Below are 24,993 nucleotides of genomic sequence, written 5' to 3'. Positions count from 1 at the left end.
GTAGCCTACATTCACAAATCATTCTTGACATGGTCAAAAGCAAATAAGCGGACTTGCTTTGTCACCTCCCGCTTCCAGAATCAAGAACTGCCAAGCTCAACGTTCAAGGCAATGTGCACAAGAGAAGTCCGAAAAGTGCACAGAATTTGTCCTTGGGGGTTAACTGCATAACAACAGTTCAAGCAGTGTCAGGTGCTAAATGTAATTCAAGTATTTTGAGACTAGTATAAACATTGAGGAGAGGAGGATTTTTTGCCCTGCTTGATAAACCCATATTTTCACAGCTTAACAAAATTAAATTCCTTTTTTACCCAGACTGACATTAAAATAGAAAGTGTAACAGAACAAGCTGGGAGAACACTGAGTGCATGCAGGGGCACACTGATTGTGTGGTTCAACAATACAATGAGTCTATAACGTTATAGTTTCTCCTTTTGAAGCAAGCACATTAACTTTTATTATCCTTCAAAGGGTTAAACTGAGACCCAGTATTTCTGCACAGTCCTTGCAGTGTATACGGTGAGTCCACTAAGAATCAGTCAGAGATGTTCATAAATAAGGCCATTCCCGTCACAACAACTTGACTCGCATTCCTTATGTCTCTGTACATTTGCAGCCTGAGCGTGCTGACGACTCACGACGCTTGCAGACAGACCAGAGGCGGTTTCAGAGTGGAAGCTGATTCAAGATGCCCCACCATCCCCTCGGTGTCGGGTCATGAGGGAGCGGTGGGCTGGAGGGGGTTTACTCTGCCTCGCTTACTCACATGCAATTTACACGTTTGACCCACATTACCCGGCAGTATGCCTGCCACTGTGTATATTAATAGCCATGTGCACATCTTTCCCTCTGTGCTCCCAGACCACGAGAAGGCTCATGTTTCAGCTCGTTATATTAAACTTAAAGGATAAGGCTATTTTGTATTGTATTCTTTATTAGCCAACAAATCCCATGAAAGGACTAAAATCGGCAATGAACTGATCCCACTAACAAGTACTGTGAGAAACACCTTGACCTTGGAGCTTGACAGAAACAAAATTCTCATGATAGGGTCCAGCTTACTTGTTGTTTCTGAAGCTTTCAATTACATCTCATAGCCTTCCTTAGCAGCTGGAGTTTCTCAGTTGTCACAGTGATGGTTTTGTTGCTATCCAGCTCACCTAAGTATGAAAAAGCTTTAAAAATCTACTGTATGCAAGCAGTCCAACACCAAATGGCCGACAGACAAAAGTTAGCGACTAGCTGGTGAACATAGTGGAGCATGTAGCAGCTGATGAGCCAGATATTTCCCTCACGTGTTGGTGGAGACCAAATCAGAGCTAAAAGGAGAGTGAATATTGGATTCAGATTCATCAGCTGAGTGAACTGAATGTGAACTGGCACCCTCCGAGAATACCTGCAGTGCTTTACCTCTCTGTGAGTGGCAGCTATAGAGGCTCACCTACAAACATCTAAAGGTCAACCAGCATGTATTGCTGCACTGGTACTGAGCTTTAGTCTGTCTCACACCAGTCCCAGCATCTTTGCAGGAACCATTCCTTTTCCGGTTAACATAGCGCTCCGGATTCTCCTCAGTCGCACTGAGGATAACGTGTGCTCACGTCTCAAATGCTGAACTGTCATGTAGCATTAGCAACGGGCCTTTAGTTGACCATCCACCCCCGATGATAGAGCTGTACTGTAAACACCTGCCGTCTCTGTGTGCTCGACTGGCCATGTTCTGCCTTTTGAACATGACAGGGAAAGCTTTTGAGAGACACCAGCGTGCCTGGGGCTTATGTAACACCGAGATCTGGCCAAAGAGAACGCTGAGGGGCTTAATCTGCCTTGGCACCATGGGTGCGGAGGCTTTTCAAGAGCCCTGAAGGGACTGAAGAGGGTGTACCAACTTACGTAGCAGTTCTGGCTTTTCTGCAGGCTGGAAAACTTATAAAGATCAAATGAGGGGACAGGTGGGGTTACAATAAGAGCATAATTACAGGGGTAAAAGATGATAGTGTTGGGTTGTGGTCAGGAAAGTGGATTATTAGGTGGAGGGAATAAATGATGAAACTGTTAAATGGGGCTTTGAGAGGCAGCCATCTCTGTTTTTAATGAGTGGAGGGCCTCATTCCTCTTAAGCAAGTGGTCAGAATTAGCGTACTACACTGGGGATATGAGACGCTCCTGGCAGGGCTCCAGCACCTCAAGCCAGACTTTCATTTAATTCACTCTGAGAGCGAGAAAGACAGAAAGAAAGGGAGATGGAGACAGCTTTGCCCACGCAGCCAACCAGACATACTCCACAGCCAGGCCAAAGAAAATGCCCATTCATTCTCAAATTAGCTGTCTGCATGGCCACCTTCAAAGGAGGCCCCTCTCTGCCTAATCTTCTCAGACTGTGTGCACATACTGACCGCCTGCTTCCAGAGCCAGTGGTCGCCCAGCCAGTGCAGCAGTTAATTGAAGCATCATCAGCATAAGCACGGTCAGTTAAGCTGATTAACTCAGTGCAATACCCTCCATCGGGATAAATATAAAATAAAGCCAAGCACACGTCACTCATGAGTTCTCTCAGCTGTGCAGACAAACAAATGTGGATGGAAGACTTTTTTTTTTTTTTTTTTTATGGAGTGACTGCATGTTTTAATATAGCCCCTGAGTTACAAAAGGGCAGCAGTTGATAATGGAAACCAAAGTGAGTGATCTATTCAATAAATGACAAAACAGTTCCCTTGTTACATACTTCATACTGAGATTAGATGGCTGGGGGAGTCTTTGGCACCTCGCAGCTTCCAGCCAACAAGGACAAAAGAAGTTGAATGCCTGCGGAAAATAACGCTGCAGAGCCAACATGGTACCATGCCAGAAATGTTAATTTTCATGTTAAATTCCATGCTCTGACTGTAAAATTTGAAGCTATTCTACCTGAACCTGATGAGGTACTTCCCCCATCACTCATGCACAACATCTGCTTCTTGGAGATTAGTGAAGACAAGAGGGGACACATGTAGACCGTTAGTGATTGCTTTGTTATTATAACACATATGGAAATATGATTCATAATCAACTTGTCCTTGATTAGGAGAAGCATAAAAACCATATGCTCTGTTCAGCCGAAGGACAAACTACTCATTGGGAGTGTGCTAATAATAATACTGACTCTGCAGCTTCCATGGAAATACAGTTTCGACAACAGCTGCTGTCATCAGACATTATCAGACATCGCCATTTTCTGTATCCTCTCTTCCATATTGTGTTATTTTTCCGTCTGAGATTTTACATAACAATCAAATACCGTTAAAGGTAGTAATTTTATGGTTGATGCCAGATTTCAAAGCTTTTAAATTGTTTGTTAGCTTTTGAGGTATCCAAACGACGCTTTAGACAACCCTTGCATGGTAATTTCAGATAGATTATCCGCATGTTTTCAAAGAATGCTAAGATAGAGCGATGCATGTTTTTTTCAGGCCAGCTGCTTCTTTCAAGCCTCTGAACAGGAGCAGCATTACAGTAGCATCAAGTGTAGACGGGGAACAAAACTTCAGTGTCAGGACATTATTAATTTTGAGCTGATCATACTGTTCCTCAATGGTCCCCTAAGCTTAACTAAGCCCTTATTTTTTTAACTAAACCATGATCTTTCCCCAAATCTTACCAAGTAGTTTTTGTACCTTAACCTAATCAAACCTTAACCATAGTGTTGTCATGCTATGAAACATTAATTTTTCTCAACAGTGCGTTTTAACAGTTTTGGAAGGGATCGAAGAATTATGTCATCCTGCTGATGGTCGCATCAGATCAGAGAACGCCTCCATGGGTAGTTGCACAGGGCATGGAAGAACTACGTTATCGGTCATTTAAACTGGAAGGACCTGTTGCCAGGAACAAAAAAACCACCAACATTATCTGGAAGAGAAGATGCATTATGAACAGTAAAATTATTACCTAAACTGTCACTTAAACATCAGTCGCAGTTTACAGATCAACTTCTTGATCCAACTTTGACCTTCAAGTTTTACAGTAGCTATGCACAGATTATATTCCTGCACTACCAGGGATTATTACCTTTGGGTGTGGTCTCTTTCAGTTTTACAGTCAAAGAAAGTTCTGCAAATTATCTGGCGAAACCGTTTACATCCTCTCTAACGTCTGATCGCCTGTGTTTATTGCCCTGTCAGACTGTGCTGTAGTGATTCTGCCATGTCTCCAGGTCTCAGCGATCACTTTGGTGAGGGCATGCATGTTGTCATAACATAGGAAAAAAAATGGACATAAGTATGAAACTATGACCCCACGATGTAAATTAACCAGAATTATCCCTTAAACCAGCCATATGAATTAATAGCATACATTGTTACCTCTGCTCAGGAGGTTGTGTTTCCACCCGTGTCTGTCTGTTTGTTGGTTTATTTGTCAGCAAGATTATGCAAAAAAGTGCCAAAGGGATTTGCACAGAACTTGGTGGGGGGATGGAGCATGGACCAGGGAAGAACCCATTAAATTTTGGGGCAGACCTGGATAATTTACTTAGACTTTGAGTTTTTTTCCTCTGAAGTCTGATGTATGTTTTTTGACATAGGCCTTGGTGGAGGTCTGCGCTCTACTGAGCGCATTTTCTAGTTGTCAGATGTATCAGAGTTCCGTATAAAAATGGCCCCCTTTTTCTTCAGCTTGTGATAATCATCCACCGGTGTTCATTTTAATAGCATTTCCATTTACTACTGAGTCACCGGGCCTGGAGGCAGGTCATTGAGCACAGAGCACATTATACATGGTCATGTTTGTTGCTCGCCTGAACTCCCAACGGTGTGAAAGCAGCAGTTAAAACAGGCAGTGTGTTCTGGTGTCAGCAGGTCATCCCCCTTGTCAGTCATGCATTTTGCTTTTGTTAAACTCTTCTCCTCCTTTCTCTGCTTTCCTTTCAGTTAGACAGTATCGGACCTACCGCCGGGGACTATGGATGCGGGTGCTTACTTGTGTCATTGCAGGTATTATATTTTATTGGTCCTTTCATCTTGCTAGCAGCAGTATTTTTATCTGTTTTATGGTTTTCCTGACGGCAAACACATAAACTAAAAATAACTCAATAATTCAAGGAAAGACACGTGAGGTCCATGCATGAAGACAGGCAAGCAGAGGGAGCTGACTGAGTGCTCTAATGAGAATACTGTACATCATGTAAGTCAAATGCAAAGTATACAAATGGGAATATCAAGTAAGTACATGAATACCATAACAGCGCACCTTGGGAAACCTTGAAAACATATTTTCCTGGCTTCCTCTGCACATATGCCTAATGTATCATAATGGAAACAGCTGCAGTTTCACACTCAGGAAATGGATTTTCAAATAGTGGAGATCTAGGGGCCGTTTCTGAGTGAAATGAGTTGCAGCGTCACTGACCAATTACTTTTCACCAATTATCTCCATCCGGCATGTTTCTGAATCAAATGAGCTCACAGTGGATGCAGAGTGGAGGTCATTATCCGCCAACACAACATAATTGCAGATGGGCTGGCTGCTCTGGGCAATGATAGGCATCTTGGTGCATGCACACCCAGGCCCAGCCAGGAGCTGAGAGCAGTGGGAACACAATGTCCTAACGTCGGAATGGCGAAGAGCAGACTCAGAGGTTTGATTTGGAGAGTCATTATCGACAGACATGCTGCATTCAACCCACACACAATTATCAATTACTGTAACAACTCTTCTCAAATTCTCTAGCGGCCAGATAAGTGCGGGACAATTTTCCTCCATTCGCGTCAGGCCTCATTGCTGGTGCCCCACCAGCTTCACAAAGCCACCCAGTTCAGTAAATCCAATTTCCTTGTAAATGGAGTCCAGCTCTTTGAAAATTAAAGGAAAACTTAGGAAATGTGCTACATACACACAAAGTAAATAAGACAACCTATCCAAACGTGTGTGTGTGTGTGTGTTAGAAGAATGCCGATTTTTTCAGCTGCTTCTTTAAATGCAGGAAGTGTATATTCTGCATAATGTATGTCAAAAGTAGGCATTCTTTTCAAAGAAATTCTAAAAATTGAATTTTTAGAGGAATCTGGCATCGCTGATGTTTTCTTGATATTGTGCTGTTTAATATTTTAGTCTCTTTAACATTTTATATTGTAGTTTTTTGTCTGCAGTGCATAAAGTCTCGAATGGTAGCTACTTTTCAATTTTCAAGGTTTAATATGTTAATGTGTCTTATCTGTTTTGTTTGTTTACACCACTTTTTTATAGTTGTGCGCTTCATTATTTAATTTTATTTTGTTTTTATTTAATTGTAGTGATTTGATCTTGGTTTGTCCATGTGACCCACTCGGTACAGATAAATTTCATTATTATTTATACCATACTGTATGGTGCCTTTGCACTTAAGAATGAAAATTTGATTGATTTTAAAATTTTGATTTCATTGTAACAACAGAAATTAAGAACAGTTAAAAAGTGTCATTTTCAACTTCCTTAGTCATTTAGCAATCAAATGTAGCCTAAGATCCTGGAAACAGGAAAACAGTTTAGATATTTAATGTGTAATCCTACTAATGAATGGAAAAATCTCTGTCTGTCTGTCTGTTTGTCTGTGATTCAATTTTCTCTACAACCGCTCATCCTGTCAACTTTAAAACTTCACCCGTTTACTGTTGAGGAGCCCAGGAAGTGCGGTGTCGACTGTCAAGGGTTTTTTGGATGGGCACCTCTCGGTTAGAACTGGGGTGACTCATCCACTTAGCCGACGTCATCGATTAGACAATGGCGTGTTGCAGGGAAGGCTGCGCCCAGTCAAAGAATGGATTCCCTGGAAAACAAGCTGCAGCTACAAAACCTGGGCACGGGATCCTCTGATGTGTGGGACTATTTTAGACCGAGACCCAAGCCTACAGAATATGATTCACGTCATTTTCATACTCATCGAACCATTCAGTGACCACTCGTGCCCTATGGATGGTGGCATTGTCATCCTGTTCCTCCACTCATTTTTCAGGTTTTTCCTTTAATTTGTCGCCCGTCTGTATGTGGATTTACGGAGACAGAACCAGAGAGTCAGAGTTCATCCCTAAGGATGACAAATGGACAGGGATTTATATATATATATATATATGTATATATATTTATATGTACATGTATATATAACTTCTCTCTCCATGGGACTATGTATAACCTTATTTTACTCCTCTGGAGCAGAAAGGCTCGTCTGAGAGGCTTAAGGTTAGTAAGGTATGACCTCATTCTACGTATTTAGAATACGGAGCAGAGAACCGGTTGTGCTGGAACAAGCTGGGAATCTAGGGTATTTTATCTTCATCTTCATCCACTGTGCTGTGGTCCTCTGTGCCGTAATCCCTTTGCAACGCAGCCACACTGATTCAAACAGTTTAATCAGCCATTTATATTGGACACTGCTCAAATATTATTATGTGTCTGATAGGCACTAATACTGACATAATACTTTGTGCTGTCTTTAATGCCAATGGTATCCCTGTGCTGTTTTTGTCTCAACGATATTGTCGTAAGATAGTGTATGTGGTGAATAGGTTGCAGGGATGTTTGCGTGGTTTTGTTAACACTGAACATCTACTTATTATAGACCCAGTTCTGTCTGGGCTTTGGAACAGATTGTGAGAAAGAATGTGCTACTACTGCTATTAGTAGGGTAATGGAGTGTGTGTGTGTGTGTGTGTGTGTCTGTTTGTGTCACAGGGTCATTGACAGCAGTCCAGGTAGTTTGAGCACCTCACAGGCAGCACAGTAGCGGAAGCTTGCAAGTTGGCATTCAAAATAAAAGAACGCCATGGTGCAAAGGAGTCATTCCTGTGTGCGTGGGGCAAAGCTGCGAGTTAAAGGCAATTTTACATCCTTATATTCTCAGTTACCAGTTTATTAGGTACACTGTCATTATACCGAGCAGTGTTTCTGTCATTTAGCATACCCTCACTTATATTAAAGGGGGTGGACAAATAGTAGAAACGCCTGTCAGTGTAATGCAAAACAATTCAACATCTACCACAAACTACAGCCTCCAAAGTGACAATAGTTTAATCAAACCCCTCTTAAAACAGTTTCAACGAAAACCGAGAATTACAACCTCCATGAAGGTTGGATTTGTTGCACGACTGGTGTATTAGACTGGATTAGTTGTAAGTAGGTGTACCTAATAAACTGGTAATTTGGTGTATGTTCAGTTTTATGTTTTGTCATTGAGTCTTCTTTGTGAAGCTTACTTAACCTTCCGGTGTAGCATCTAAAAAAAAAAAGACCCCTGTAACTAACTCTCTCTGTTTATTCTCAGTTTTCGTTTGAACATTTTTGGGAGGTGTTGGTTCAACTTTATGGTCATTTTGGAGGTCCTGTTAAATTACAGTGCACAGTACTGAGACATGTTCGTTATATTTTGTCTACCCCGTTTATGTCAAATGTTAGAAACACCTCTCAGTACAATGAGTGTTTTAGCTGAGTGCAGGCTACCCTAAACTCTGACCAACTGAGTGTATATTCCCCAGCGACTTGCACTTTGATAGCAAAAAAGTAAAAAAAAACATTACAATAATGGAATTTTAATTGATTCACAATAGATGCATTTCTGGCCCACATGGCAAGACAAGGCATCTTTATTTATACAGCACATAGGCAAAGAAAAGGTCACAAGGAAAACATATATTTCTTCATATACAATGTTTATTTATTTATTTATTAGTTAGATCCTGGATATTTTTACCTCCTTTGGCTGCAAAAACACATTCAAATGAAATAATCTGGGAAGGAAAAGTCACTCTTAGGTTGAACTGTTCAAAACAAAGCCTGAATGATCTCCAGTTTAAGGGTTACAAGCCAAAAGGTTGATAATCACTGGATAATGATGATATGGAAGCCGGTAAAATAACCGGTAAAATTAAAAAAAAAATAAAGGAGAAAAGTTAGCCACGATCAAAGAAAAATCCTCATCGTACTGTAAGTTTGAGAGAAATGTCAAAATTATGAGATAAAAAATCACAATAATGAGATAAAAAGTCAAACCTTTGACTTACTGAGCCAAAATTATAAGATAAAAATCCAAAAATTTTACTTACTATGTCAAAATTAGGAGATAGCAAGTCAGAATCAGGAGATTAAAAAGTCCAAATAGTTTCTAGGCGGTCGATCTTATTTTGAAATCCCTGACCGGATGCGAGCGTTGCCTTCCTTGCTAGCTTACCTCTGGTCGCTAAAACACGAGCCGCGGCGGTCCAGCCCTGCTCACAACAACAAACGCGCTTTGCACGGCGGGGTAGAGACGCCGAGAGGGGGAACGAAAGAACTTTAACGTGTAGTTTTGTCAGCAAAGACCTCGGTAAGGTTACGAGTTTTTACTTTTTTTTTTTTAATTTTGTGGATAAGACGATTTTAAAAGGGAGGGAGAAAAAAAAAAAAAAGAGAGAGCCCCAGTCGCGTCCAGATTTTCCCGGCAGACTTTACAGAGCAGAGCAGCTGTCCCCAGACGGTCCCCTCCAACGTACATGGTAGGCTTTTACCGGATTCAATTTGCTCTAACGTAAAATCGTCATGTAATGTGTGTGTGTGTAAATGGTTTCTTACCGGGCACTGACGCCGTAGAAGCACACGCGTGCCCCGTCGTTGCCTCTGTTAGCTTACGGCTGTTTGAACTTAACGTTTAGAAATGAAGTTTCTCCCTCGTGCCGTGCCGTGCCGTGCCTCTGCACAGGTGTGTGAAGGTTAACTTAATTCCTCCAGTTGCCTACAAACAAGGACACGATCTGTAAATGTGGAGGGAAATAAGTGTCGTTTTCTTTTTCTCTTTCTTTTTTCTTTCTTTTTCTCCCAGACCAACCATTTGACAATGCAAAATGCCGCCTGGAGGCCCCTGGAGTCTCTGCGGCCCCTCTCATTAAAAGCTGCAACTCCCCATTTTTATCAACGTGTGCATCAGACATGACAGGTTGAGTTGGTTTAGACATAACAAAGTACCTCCTACAGTGTATCCAGACTCATTTCCTGCTCAAACCTTTCCTTTAGCCCGGATCATAAATCAACAATTTCCTTATCACGGACCCCTCAGCATGCCCCTCCATCTCCTCAGTCAAATCTTATTGCTCTTATTTTATCTTTTGTTTTGGAAAATAGAGGCTTGGATAATGAATGCTTATGAGGAATGTGTGTCAGACTCGTGCACTGCTCTCCATGTTGTCCCAGTTGTAAAGTCTCCAGGACATCGGCCTCTCCCTTCGTCCCTATGATTTAAGTCATACCTATTATTTTTCCCTTCGAGGACAGTTTGTTCAGTGTTGGTGAGCTTGCTATGCTCTTTCCCTAAAGCTGGAAATTGAAAAGAAAATCCCTAAACTTGTGGCATCATCTGGTATTTAAAATCTAGGTCTGCTCCATAGACGATGAATGGGGTGCAAATCAAGTACCAAAACAGGGTTTATATTCTAGCTCTGTTTGCAGGTATGAACCAGACTTTAAACCTCTTTTTTGTGCAGGAGCTCACAAAAAATCTCATGTGGAAACAAAACCGAGGACAATACTCATTGTCCATATGGTCAGTGGCAGATTTTTTTTTAGATCCCGCAAAACAACCCACGGTCTATTTTCCAGGCTTGTATTGTAAGAGGGAATGGTTCGCGTTCACAAGCATTGGGTTTGCCCTGCCCTGGGGTGCAGCAATAACACATGTGAATTCTTAAAATGAATGGCATTCCCCAATATGACGCTGTCTGCAGCCACTTTTGGCTCGACACAGAGGCCTTTTTTTCTTCTCTTTCCTTGTTGGTAAATTGGATGTCTATCAGAGGGAGTTACGGGCACATATGTGCACAGCAACTCTGTTGGTGTGTTTACACTGAAAAATGCCCAAGAGTGCTCATTTAAGTAATGAGGTTAAGAAAAAAAGAAAAGAGAAAAAAAAGCCCATCTTCTATTTCTGTATGCGGCTGCCTCATCTGTACACAAAGGACGAGTACTTGGAACAAGATGGTACCATGACAAAGAGCAGCAAACAAACTGAACAGCGGAGCAACTCTCCCAACTCAGGCCTTCAACCCGCAAATCTGCAGGATGTTATATTCAAATTTCCTCATCCTGAACAAACATGCAGAGGTCAAGTGCTTACCTCAGTAGCTTAGAGAGAGGTGGACTTTGTAGCCTTGCCCGTGGGAGGCCACGCTTTATTCGCGTTGATAAATTTTTAGAAGCGCAGGGCAAGCTTCCCTGAAACATTTTCAGAAGAACCGCTTTGACAGCATTTTAGGGTGATAGCATCCACGTAGAGACGCGTCGCCTATGTTTTGTCTCTTACGTGACAAGAATATTATGACTGAATGTTAGGGTTGCGGTTTGATGGCATTTGATCTAATCTGAATCTCGTATTGAATCTGCTTGTTTGAATCTGAATCCTTTTGGATCCCCCGTTTAACCCGTTAATGTAGTTTGTTGGATGAGAGGACAGTTTCTTCGTTAAAAATATTTATTTTATACTGCATTCAGTGCCGTATCTGAATAAAGTTTTCAACAAGTCTTCAGTAGGGCTAGATATAATTTGAAATTTTTCAATATTGGTGCCAGTACGATACCTGATTGTTGGTGCTGAAACAAGAGTTATAGTTTGTTTTTGTTTTTTTTGTTTTTTGTAGCTTAGTTTGGGAAAATATAACACTACTCCACTCTTTATTATTCTTTATTTGGATCCCCATTAGCTTCCACAGAGTGATCGCTAGTCCTCCTAGGGTTCACCAATACATCAGTTGTAAATAAATAACTCAAGACTTCTTTCCTTAGACTATTTTTTTAACAACTAAAACATAGTCTAATCTGAAATGTTTTCAGATTTAGGTCAGGAGCTATCTAATCACACAATAAGTAAGCAAGAATTTGACTAAGCATGCAATGCCAACTTTAGCTTCTTGACACGACGTAATTTTTATAAATTAAGAAAAGTTATAATTTCAGGATTTAAGAACTACAACTCAAAGATTGACAGTATAATGGTCTTTTGTAACAAAAGCGCGAGGAGATACATTAGCATATAACCTGTTGTCCGCTTTGCTTTTTTGAGTCCGTTTTCGTCTGAGTCAGCAGACACGAGATGACGTTGCACCTTTAGACCACTCCCCTGTATATACATGATCCTCTGACCTTGAGGATTTAAGCCATTATCATCAAAACAGTTCCCGGAGGTAGCAACAGCTCACATTTTTCATGTGATAATTATGTTGTGTTGTTGAAGCAGGGCTTATCGAGGAGCAGGTCTGTGAGATAGCGTGGGGGTAAAATATGTGCTGGCAGTTAAACTAGCAGTGAGCAGTGGGAGTGACAGCACTGTAATGACAGAACATCGTACATGAGCGTGTGCACACGGTCTTGTAATTTATCCTTTTGTAGCAGCGCAGCTCTTTGGTTTCTAGGTGGACTGGATAAGTAGTGTGTTCTCCGTCGTGCTGCCGTGAATGTTGCCCTTGAGCTCTTGAAACTGAAGGTCACGTCCCTCTATTCTTTGTATTAGCCCATGCCAACCCTCTCCTTGAAGAACAAATAATGAGAGAGAAACTCTAGAAGACGAGACGACAATGGAAACGCAGTGGGAGGTGTTTGGCTGTCAGGCAACATGAGGACTGTGTTGTTTAGTTTTCCCGAGGGCCCAACATGTCAAATGAAATGCTGATTTAGTGCTTTGTGGGTTTCTTTTGTTTATGTAGCATCCCATTGTGTTGAATTTACTCTCCTGTCACTGGTCGCTTACTGTAATTACTGATGTTGCAAAGTTTCCCACACCACAGTATTTAAAGCAGTCTCCAGTGATGATTTTGTGAGACTCTGTGGTTTTTCAAACATGGAGCCGTGACGCAAAACAGGCTACAGGCTTGTGTCTGTTTAGTCTCTAGATGACAAAAGAAGGACTACGTCTTCAGTTAAATACTTCAATTTCTTATGTAGCTCCCATTGGGATCTCATAAATGTCTTAAAATTTACTTCTGTCAAAGGATGACTTACTGTAGGTCGATTTTTTTTGTATCTGTATTGGGGATTTCATGTCGTTGTGCAGACTGCTGGTTGTTAAGGATCTGCTGTAGTGTCTCAACACACTGTAGGGAACTCGGGCAACATGCTGAATCCACAACACACGCAGTATGTTGACAAAACAAAGGGAGCGCAGTTGGCTTTAACTGTCGGTTCTTGTTTTGCTCTATTAGAGCAGTGGATTTTAGTTTCTGATGTTTCTCTGAAGCCGTGTGGAATACACGATGGGAGGGTTTTACTGCGACGGGGTCATTCAGATCACATCAGATTAAGTTTTACAGTTTCAGGAAACAAATTCCACCCCAATTTGACCCTGGTCTGCTGCTTAAACGTCTCTCTAAATAACATGGAAGCAGTTCATCTTCCTCTTACATTGTCAACACAAATTTGTAACTAAAACCCATTTAATTTAGATATCATGTACATTAATAATAAATGTATACTGATTTCTTGTGTAATCAGTTTATCTTGTCCTTTTGTTCTGTGCCACACTTTTTAAACACCTTAAGGTGGTATGAATAAACTAGATTAGAGTAGAGGTTAGTGATGTGATTAATGAGAAAAATACTGAGTTGTATGCATTTCTTTTCTCTTAGAAATTACTTCAGAGATTGATGTCAGTTGGCTGTAATGCAGCCAACAGAAAAACATCTAAAGGTACCCTGTGAAGGTTTCTTGTACAGAAACACGGTAATATTTACATTCAATTACATTTTTCGGTCCTTCTAAAAGATTCAATCTGTAGAATATTTTGAAACCTGCATGGTTTACATCCATGTTTACATTGTCCAGCAGTCGTCTTATTCCCTGACATTTGCTAGTGCTTTGCTACTTGGTTTACTATTGTTTTATTTCCTGATTTAATCAGTTACTGGCTGGGTCTATAAAATGTCAGGAAAGAATTTAAATAGTTTTCCAGTGTTACGTTTCCAAATGAATCCTTTTGTCCTAGTTCAGTTTACAGTGATATTGAAAAAGAGAAAAGCAGCAAATCCTCAATTGGAAAAGGTGAGAACAGATTTTTTTTTTTTTTTTTCTCGCACAATTAATTTATTACCACAATGTTTGCTGATTATTTTTCTGTCGATGGACTAATTGTTTTAGCTTCACATGAAGTACCAACAAAACTGCTCATCAAAACATTGCTCCATGGCACCACTAGTGGTCAACAGTCCACGGGGTATCTTTTAATCTGTTTACATAATATAGTAGTATGATAACTAAGATCCCAGACATCTAGTCTCATATCATAATGTTATACTGAAATTTCCCAGCTTTAATCCAGATTTTCCACAGGGTTTCTGACCTTATCTCCTCCCCAGGATTGGGTTGGTATTCTTAGCCAGCTCTGAGTTTTGCACGCAGCTGGACTGCACAGCTGTCTGAGGGCACTGAGAGGCAGGGGCTGAGGTTTCAGACACCTCATATCCCTGAGCCTAGCAATGGGTCAGGACTCCTGGGTTTTTTTTTGTTTTTTGTTTTTTTTCTTTCTTCCTTTTCTGGTTAATCTGGAGCTGAGTATCTGTCCTGACCTGACCAGGTCTGTGATCATGAATATTTGACGAATATAGAGTATAGGAAGTATTTAGATGATTTAGCAAGAGGTGTATGACACCCACACACACGTTTCCCACTTACTTTTCTTTGGTGAAACCTCATTTTTTTCTGCTCCGTCCCAAGTTTCAGATGCAGAGCACTGAGACCATTAATCTGTGGGCATGTTTTACCTCCCAAAATTGCCATATCTTGTCACCTCATTTCCTAGCGCTTTGACTAATGGCCCCATCTCAGTGCAAATGGACCATGGTACTAAACCACCATCCGTATTTTAAAACTAATTTCCTTGTAACAGTCCACATCCTTTTCCAAAACTTCCCCAAAAGTTGTATGAATTTAACTCATAGTCCATTAGAACGTTCTTTACTTCTTTACCTGTTTATTAACTTAAGTCAACCTGTTCTCCTTCTCAAGAGTGCATCACAGTGCATTCATGTTGATATTTCTCTATTTGAATGTGATCTTAGTCCTCTGGATTCCTAAGTGACAGTCTTAATCTCCTCTGTGGATAATACAGTAGAATTTAACCATTTCCTTACTCATGTCATAGTAAGAAAAGCACAGGTGTAAATAATAAAATTAATGGTGGCTGAACTTTTTTTTTTTTTTTCTTGCTTGCAATCTATTTGGAAAAAAGTCCCTGTGTTCAGTTAGAAAATGCTCTTACAAGTATTAAGTATGGATATAATAACAAAATAGACTTTATATGACTCTCTGACAACACTCCATACAAACTCAACAAACCAAGTGCAACAAATGAATGATGTTGATGTTACTAGGAAACAAAATTTCCATGTGAAGATTATTACAGTACTGCTAAAATTAAAATGAACATTTTATTAATCAATTTCTATGCAATAGTAGTTGATTTCTGCAACATTAGTCCACTTGCTCTGTCCCGGCTGAACTTGCTCTTAAAAAGTCCCAGACCACTCACTGAATTTAGAAGATTCAGGGTTGTTTTATATCTGAACATGACGCAAAGGATAGATGACACTTCCAGTTCTGTTTTTCATTTTACAAACAGTACAGTGTCTTCCTCTGGGTACTGATGACTGTGAAATAATAAAAGGACTACACTCCCTGTAACTAAGGGAAGGGAATTCTTCTGAGCAGTTTAGCTGTGTGCTCTCTTTGAATCGGTTTGCTGTTTGATCAGTCCACCTCTTTAGTCTAGACTGAAAAATGTCAACAACTATTAGACTGACTTGAGGTTTTGTGCCCAGACGATGATCTTTGGTGATCCCTGAACTTTTCCTCTAGTGCTACCACAAGGTTCATATCTCTGGTTTTGAATGAAATGTCTCAACATCTCTGAGGTGGATTACTTTAAAATTAGGTTCAGACATTCATGTACCCATCACATGATTGTTATGGTTACCAGCTGTGACAGCTGGGCCAGTATTGTTTCCACCTTGTGAGTCTGTGTGTGTGTGTGTCTGCGTCATCATGGCAAATTGTGGTCCTGGAGACACCTACTCTAGTGGGAAAATACCATAGAGGCGGTTTTGATCAGCATCACATCTGGGCAAGATACAGTCACGAAATTTTACAGTTGTGTAGTTGAGATCAAAATGAGTGCCGAGTTCAAAGATAGGTGTGGTCGGAACAAGAGAGCTGGAAATAGGAGGGTTGGAAGGAGGGAAGGGGCCATTGCCCCCCCCACCACCACCACCACCACCATCTCTGGTCGACAAACCATGTAAAGATGCCATTATTTCTAAATTACTTCATACCTACAGCAGTTTGGCACATTTGTACTTACAGGCCGTCATGCAATATACAAAAATACCGATACGTTTTGCAATAGGCTAACAGTGGCTGATTTATCGGTCTAGCTCTGTAACACACTAAGACAGTCTGAGTTTATACCAAAATTAAGTTGTGTTAGGATAATATTTTACACAGCATGTACATATAGTGTGTATCTGTTGTCACTTGTGGATGATTGTGTGCTAAAAAAGGCACAAATAACAACATGCCCTGTTCCCATGATTGGCTGTGATTGGCAGTGGTAGTTAGTGTGATCATGACATTCACAGCTGCTGCAGGGAGGCCCATATGTGCTGATGTACAGTACAGGCTTGGAGCCTCCCTGACTCCTATTTCTCTCCTCCTTTTTTTTTCCTTTTCCTGTCTTCCAATCCCTCGTTTCTCTCACAAACTCTTCCTCACATTTCCCACTCACTCACTCTTCAGCTGTGTTAACTGCCTGGTATCCCGCTGTAATCCATCTCACACTCCCTGACTGTGGTGTAGCCCACAGCCTTTGCCACAGACTGTGGGTTAAGAACATGAGAAACCTCACAAACTGAAAACAGACAAACAGATCAGCAATTTGAGATGGAGTTGTATATCAGTTTAAAAACTGTCCCAAACAAACAACAAAAAATGGTAAAATTATTACCCAAAACATCTGTTGTAAATATCCATCACAGCTTACAGACCGGCTTCCTTCTTCAATACTGAATCATCAGTGTCACTGATCAAAGCAGTGGTGACTGAGAGCACCGTTGTCAGCTCAGCCGAGTTACATAAAAATGTTTCTGCCTGGGTAAGAGCTTACTGGAACACTGCAAAAGCCACAGAAATACTCGTGAAGTTATATCTTTGGTGCAGATAGGTGGCTGCCAAGCTTTTTAACCTTATAAACCGTGCTTGCATAGGCCTAGTCTTGTATTTAACTGAATGTAGCAGGATGAACCAGCGACATGCTGAAAATACTACTCAACCGAAAACAGTCAGAATCGGCGCTGGACGTCGCAGTGTTGTGAAGTGCATTTGAATGTTGATGCACTCGCTTTGCACAGAACGTGAGTGGATAAACTACATACTCGGCGACTTTGGTTCTTTGAGCTGAACTGAAAACAACAATTCGTTATTTGTGATTTCCACATGTAACTTGCGGTAGTTTTGCACACACTCCTTTTCTGTGCAATGTGAGATTATTACTGAAATTTAATTTAGGTTTCACTTGAAATAATTTGGTATACATAATATGGCCAAACTGTAGACTTGTTTACCACCTGTCTGATCGTCTGACTACTTATATTTCTTGCCCTGCGGGACTTTGTTGCAGCAATGTCTAGGGCTGCCGGTTGTTTTCTCATAACTCGATTAAAACGAACAGTGAAAAATGCCCACCAGCACATCCTTGAGCACATGGTGACCTCTTTGAATGTCTTATTCTGTCCAACCAACAGTCCAAAACCTGAAAATATTCAATTTACTACAATGCACAACCAAGAAAAGTAGTGAATTCCCACATTTGAGAAGCTGGAACCATCAAAATGTTTGGGATTTTACTATAAAAATGACTTGTGACAAATCTATTAATCAAATAATCGTGGCAGCTCTAGCAATGTTGCCAGGTTCCTAGATCTCAGTCATTACTTTGGGGACTATAAATCTATCATAACCAATAGAAGTAATGGCCAAAATTATTGTAAAAAAGTAGCATTAAACTGGAATTATACTATCTGTCCACTTTTCTGTGCTCTGTTTCAGTCTCTCCACTTTGGCCCTCATTTCCTCCTTTTGTTCACTCTCACCCAACTAGGTCATAGTTATTCATAAATGGTCAAATACCAAACATGCCTTTTTCATTTCATTTTGAAACTCATAACCCAGAGTAATATTTCACCCTTTCTCCTCTATGAAGTTTAGAGCTGGGATATCAATCTTGTTTTGTCAGTTTTTCCTAGGCTGCCCAGAAAAGTAAAAAGATGTCTCGTAAAATATTGCTTTAACGATTCTGTGTCTCCATCCTGTCCATCCTTTTTCGTCCGTGTTTAGTTTTCTTGGAGTTAGAGGTACAGTATGTAGCTGGACCTATGTAAGTGGGGCGACCCCTCCGTGCCCTCCCTGAGGTTGGTTGGTTTTGGATATTTTTAAACACATTTGTCCTCACTCTGTGTGTGATTTCTGGCCTGATTATTCTCCTGCCGAGAGGCCATGGGAACGCACTCTATTAAACACACGTACTCATACTAATAAAAACGTGACGTCTCAAACATACGAGACACAAGTAAGAAATGATGTGTGTACTAAAGACTGGTCTCTGCCAAACAGCACTGAAGTGAAGGTTTTTGAGTGGAGAGGCTGACTGTGTGGTGGGAGGCTGAGTGGCTGAGAGGTGAAGAGGTGGTAGGGAAGAACAAGGGTGCGGATCAGAAGCTACGTGGGTGGTGGGATGCACAGTCGGGCAGTAGCCGCATCACAGCGTTGCATAAGGGCTTACGCAGGCAGAGGGGAAGTGGATCTGAAGTAATGAGCGTGGAGAGCCGTTGGTCCTCCACGCTCACTTGGAGTATTTAAACAACATGGAGTTCATCCATCCATCCATCCCTCCACGCCAACAGAACATAGGCTGTCCTAGCGGTGATCTATTTTTCATCTTATTTTTGGTTGGCAGATGCCACTTTATGTTATCAGTTGAATACATAGCCACTTATAAATAAGATACATGATTTAACCCAGCAGTCTACTTACTGAACAATAACTATATTAACAATAATATACTCCTGTAATTAAAAACAAAAGAAATGTAAAACAAAATCCTGTATTGAAGCTTTTGTTTTACACATATGAAGAGATGTATACTTAACAATGAAACACAGGTTATTGCTTTGAACATCAGTTTGATTATTTTATGTAATTTTGCATACAGTTGTCTTACTTGATATGTAACGAATTGAGAAAAGTCTTTATTAATACCGTAATAATTATTTCAAACATATCAGCCCAGCCCTAATAGCCACTTATCCCTGAAAATATTGCTTTTCACTTCAGCATTTTAATGTGTCTAAAAAAATTTTATAACTAATTTTTCATTCAATACCTCTTCAAAAACACCACCTTTTCACTTACGGCTGCACTCCTGGTCCGTCTTGCTTCCTCCTCATCCTCAATCCCTCACTGCTAGCAGAACAGTGGAAATGGAAGGAGTTTTCTCGGTAGGTTTCGAAAATGTAAGAGGATGTTTGAGGTTTGGCCTGGATGATCCTAAATAAGGATGTCTGAGAAAATACAGAGATTTTGGGTTGTTCAAGATGAAATGTGATGCTTTCCATGTGGGCCATCTTCTCGCTGTCTAAACAAGGCAGACGTGCCAGTTTTCCCAATGGATTCACTTCCCACTCTCTGCCCATTTTATCCTTTTTAAATAAACAGCGGTATGATTTCAGAATTTCTAAACACAAAAATTCTAATATTCTCTAACAAACCGTTCTTGACCACAACAGTGTATAAACAAGCAGCTGTCAAATGATAATAAACTGCATTTTTGCAGTTAGTCTGCTGTGCATTCTAGCATTGTCTCGCATATCCAGAGTACAATAATGTCAACATGTCTGGTTGAATGATCTCTCATTATGTTACACCACTTCCCTATTTTCTGCATGGCCTTTGTTCAAAGTGTGTTGGTCCCACCGTCTTTTATTTAGTTTATTAACTTGCCTGAAACCTTCAGCACACGGCTGAACATTAGAATAATAAAGCTAAGTGCTGTGGGGTGGCAGTGTTTGGACAGGGAAGGAGCGGGCCACCTCCCTGTTCCTTAATAGTCTGCTGGCCCTGCGTATGTGAATCTGCATGTGTGTGTGTTCACATGCTTTTGTGTGTGCGTGCCTGAAAGCCTGGCAAATACAGAACCACATTTATCCTCATTACTTCTCCTCTATTACACTGCCCTTCCCAATAGTTATCTAAATTTATTTCCTGCACCCCATCCTATTTCATGCAACCTCCCGACCACTGCACGGTGTACTTGTAAGCTTGCTGCTTGTCATGGTGCTTCAACTTGCACAACTGCACACACTAATGTTAAATGTTTATGAATGTAATCAGGCTTTAAATCTGCAACTCTTCAAGTCGTCCATGCACAATAAGAAAAGATGCACAAGTCAAACAACTCACGGTGCACAACATATGAAAGGTATAACAGTAGTAACAGTAAGCCACAAACTGACACACATTCTAAAAGGATATTAGTGGAGATCAGGAGCCCATCAAGCCTCTACATTTATTTAAAAAAAAAAAAAAAAAAAAAAATGCAACTAAGTCAACTAATAAATAAAGACACAAGCATAAGTGATGCACCCAAAAAATAGGACCATTATTACTTTAGGCCATAACATAAAACCTTTTAAAAGTAAAAAAGGCAAATGGAATACATAAAACGAGACCTTACAGATTATGTTGAGAACACAGTCCACATCTCAGGAAACAGGTAAGCAGCACACGTCTTTCGAAAGGATTACGAATGCCCATCACAAGTTACCACAAGTCACTTGTTTTTTGACAGTCAACAACTTGACATAAAAGCAGAGCAATTTCGAAAGATGTAACTAGTTGTTTCTGCAATTTTTCTATGTATTGTGAAACCTCAGATTGCCTACAATCTTTAAACTATAAGAATCCTTCTAATGGGCCATGTATTATTTGTTGTACTTGGTAATTAAACTAACCCTCACTTTTTTAATTACGTCAAATAGCTGTGAAAGTATTACTAGTCTAGACTTTAATGATGTCTGTTTGCTTATTGTGTCAAAACTGGTTAAATCGTCCTTTTCCCTATGGGATACTGAACTTTGAGGTCACCTGACCTTCTTTTCCCTGTTTTTTTGGTCAGATGGGAGGTTGTTGGACCTCCTACAGATTAAACATTAATCTGTGTTCTTTCATCTGTTCATCACCATTGTCAGATTTTAGAAGATACAGACTGTTTTGAATGTGCTCTACCCTCTGGGACACCCACATACTGTAGATGTCCAAACATAATCCTTTTGGTGGACTCAAACAGATGCACAGATCTTAACATTTGTTGTCACAAGTCATTAACTGATTTGCTTTACTGTTGGAAGTTCATAAGAGAAAATTCTTGCGATTGCCACCGTGGTGGATGAACGCTATTTATTTGGCCTACACCAAAGTCTTATGAAATCTGAAAATTGTGAGGAAAAAGTGAAGGAAGCACAGAGAGAGGGCAGGAGGAGGCAGATTTACAGGATACTGTAAACAAGCCCTTAATGTGGAAATAAAAAAAACCTTCTTTACACTTATAATGACACTTTGTTACCTGTCTATTTAATCACTGTTTCAGTCAGAAGAGGCTCTATTCACTGCAGGTGTTTACGTGTGCATTATCTTCTTTGAACTGTCATGAAAGCAGTGCACGTCTGCTTCAAAGTAATTTTCTGAGAAGGGTTAAATTGCACAAATCCATTTAAGTCGGCTCTTTCTCCCAAATAAAGTGGCTTCATTTTCCGATGGAGATGAACAAGTAACTCCTTATCTTTACCCCTCCACTTCATTGATTGTTGATTGATTTGTGGGTCACTTAGCAGGTCACAGTGAGGGTTTAGTGGTATTGACGTCTGTCTTTGAAGGTGCCCGTTCAGCAGAGGAATAATGTAATGAAATGATAATCACAGTGCCGCCCTCTCCTCTCTTTTCATCCAGTGCTCATACTCGTCTCTCTGTGTCTTTCCCTCTGCTGCTCGGTCTTCTGTAATGAAGATTATCCCTTTCAATGTCGAGTAGCAGGTGAGAGGAGCGTCCCTCTTGAGTAAACACCTGTTTTTGATCTGTAGGTCGATTGTCAGCCTTTAAAACAAACAGCTATTAAGTTAATACCTTACAGGGCTCAAAGTATACTCTCTGGCTTGGCGCTGTCACAGTGTAATATCATGCGGCAAGTCTTAAAGCCATCTGGATTGAGCTACATTACATGTGGGAAGCCACAGTCTCCTCAACACTTCCATCTGTCTGTAACGCACTAAAACAGTATGTTCAGCACAGATGGAGAAGCTGAAGGTTTGCTTAGCTTTAAGTGAAGCCTGGCAGCTGGTAACGTTAAATTTAGCAAACACTCCCGATCCTGAAATATGAAATTCAGTTGTACTTTAACATGAGAAGGGACAAATTTCACCCTGAAAAACTGGTTTGGAAAGAGGAAGAAATCTGCAGAATTGAGGTTTAAGGAAGGAAGATTTTGTTTGGACACTTTTCCAACATCAGTGTTATTATTTCTTCTTCCATAAGTGTCAGTACTTCATTATACTGGACGTGACATTGTTTGCCGGAAAACCTACTGCCAAATATAATCAAAAGTAATATTTTGCAATAATGTTCTAACTGCAGTAGGGCTGTGTTTAGTCAGACTGAAAAAATGTCTGTCTGGTCTGATCAGCTCTGGCACTTTTCATTGTCTTTTCTTCTCTTGCTCTTCTACATCAAACTTAAATATTGCTTTAGCACTAATACACCAGCTTAATGAATTGCAGACTCTGTTCTTTCCAGATGGTGGCAGTTGGCTTCTCACCTTTTTGTCTTTTTAGACGTCAAGGTAGAAGTTGATCCAAAATCTGTCTGTTTTTATCAAGATTTTTCACTCACAAAGTGTATTTGTGTTAAGTTTGTCTTGTTGGGGAAACCCCACGAACTTTGTGGTGATTTTACAAACGCTAAAGAATCAACAGTAACTTTTTTACTTAACCCATGAGAGAGTTGTTTTGCGAAGTGGGTGCTAGTTTGGGGTTTCATTCTTGTTGACATGGAAAATCCCATGTCTCAACCTTCTTCCATGTGAAGCTTTTTTGCCAACATGACTCAGATTTTCCTCTTTCTCGCTGACTTCCATAAACACACTTGTCACATTTCAGGTTTCCAGCTCACTACAGTGGTAGTAGTCTCACTGTCTCCTCTGCTGATTCAACAACAAGTATTTCTGGTGTTTATCCCCTCAGTCTGGGAGATCAGAGAGACGAGGAAAGAATGAAGATCTGTTCACCGGTGTGATTTCCTGGGATGCTCGACCGGCCTGTACCCCCTGCTTTTCTAAGGCCTCCAGAAGCTGAAGACAGGGTGTCATTGACAGGTTAGTGGAGCCTTGAGAAGGAAATGTGGTTTCAATTTGAACAAATGAGAACTCTGAACTTTTTGGCTTTTCCCTGATATGTGAAACGGGACCTACCATCTTTTTCTCTGACCTTGAGGCTTTAGTTTTATACAAACATTCTCAGAGTACTGCAGGAATTTTAACACACAAGGTTGCTGCTTTTAGTTGAGACCAAACATGACCATTTCTGGTTGAGACTTTGATATAAAGAAGCGGCTGCAGCATAACACTCTGTGTGTGGATGTTAACACATTACTGCTGTGTGGGAGTTAGCAACAGATCTTAATCACGGATAGGGTTTTGCTGTAATTCCAGAGCTGGAGGCGTAACCCTAATCTCTTTGGCACACTATACAGTAAATCAGAGTGTGGCTAGGCCCGGACGCCTGCCAACTCAAAACAGCCAGCCCCATTTTTGTGGATTTATGACAGGACTTACTAGGAGTAGTTATTTCAATCTACAGAGGTCTCACTCTTTCTCCCTTCTCTTCATTTGTGTCTAAAACTAATGAACCATCCCCTGCCAAGTGCTGAGTTTTATTTAAAAGGTGTTCGTAGATTGCTCTGTGCCATGGTGGATTATTTTGGAAGTATGTGGTCCAAATGGCCGGCTGGTCGAGGCCAGTTTTAGCTGCAGCATCCAGTGGGAGCGACGTCCCCACACAGAGGCAGCACGGACACTGACGGATGGCCTAGCTTTCTGTCGGTTCCTGGTCCCAGACGTGAGCCGTTGTTATGAAAATATAGAAGGGAGCAGGCTGACCGACCGTGGAGAGACAGCAGCTCGGCCTATGATGGATGACCTCCTTGGCATCCGCTATGGATACAGATAAACCAGAACTGTGGCCTCTAAGGAGCCACTTCCAGAGTTTACCAGAAATTGGCCCACACACGGCTCTCTTAAATGTTTTGTGTATCTCTGTAGGATAATAAATTTTATATTACTGAAGAGGATAAACCACAAACCACCAGACAGATGTACCCAACATTACTGCAAAGCCACATTGGAAGTATTTGTTTTAACTGGTGTTTTACTTTAATTTCCCTCATATTTCCCTGCAGACAGAAGGAAGCCACAGAGTCGGCATTTTCAAGGTTTACTGCTGGGTTCACCAAATTAAATGTAAGAGTGTTTAAGACCTTTTTTAAAACCACATGCTATGCCAGTGGTATTTGATATATTTTTTACAGTCATACTTATCAAAGAATTATGGACAAAAACCGTAGGGAAGTAAAGCTTACACTTTTTTTTTTTTATTATTATTAAATACATACATTTATTGACATATACAATTTTGTCAGTGCTTCCCAGCTGTATATAAAAATGATTCCTAATGATATAACTAGCTAATTAATGTGAACTGGACCCGATTACGCAGGAGAAAAGCGATTGATGGATTAACAAATTTAAAAAAATTATTGAATAATTAAAGTTAATTTCAGTTTTAGCTAATATCTGGACTTGTCCATTGTGAGCTGATGATCTTTGTAGCTGTACATATCTCCTCAGTTTATAAAAAAATTATAACTAATGTTAGTCTAAGG

General features: G+C 40.6%; 1 protein-coding gene across 5 annotated transcripts in view; it reads left to right on the top strand.

Annotated features, from left to right (window-relative positions):
- The first annotated feature begins 9,180 nt into the window (after positions 1 to 9,180).
- Positions 9,181 to 24,993, top strand: part of LOC120794794 (leucine zipper putative tumor suppressor 2 homolog) — a 35,171-nt gene continuing 19,358 nt past the window's right edge. For 2 of the 5 annotated variants that reach the window (XM_040136138.1, XM_040136133.1), the window contains exons 1-2: positions 9,181 to 9,479; positions 23,298 to 23,428. The gene's annotated coding sequence lies outside the window, so the exon portion shown is untranslated. The remainder of the gene's footprint in view (positions 9,480 to 23,297; positions 23,429 to 24,993) is intronic. The other 3 variants (XM_040136134.1, XM_040136136.1, XM_040136135.1) reach the window with 3 other exon arrangements.

Source organism: Xiphias gladius, chromosome 9, assembly GCF_016859285.1.
Source record: "Xiphias gladius isolate SHS-SW01 ecotype Sanya breed wild chromosome 9, ASM1685928v1, whole genome shotgun sequence".
Lineage (NCBI taxonomy): Eukaryota > Metazoa > Chordata > Actinopteri > Istiophoriformes > Xiphiidae > Xiphias > Xiphias gladius.
Note: the sequence above shows the minus strand (reverse complement) of the source record. Positions and strands in the feature narration are given on the sequence as shown.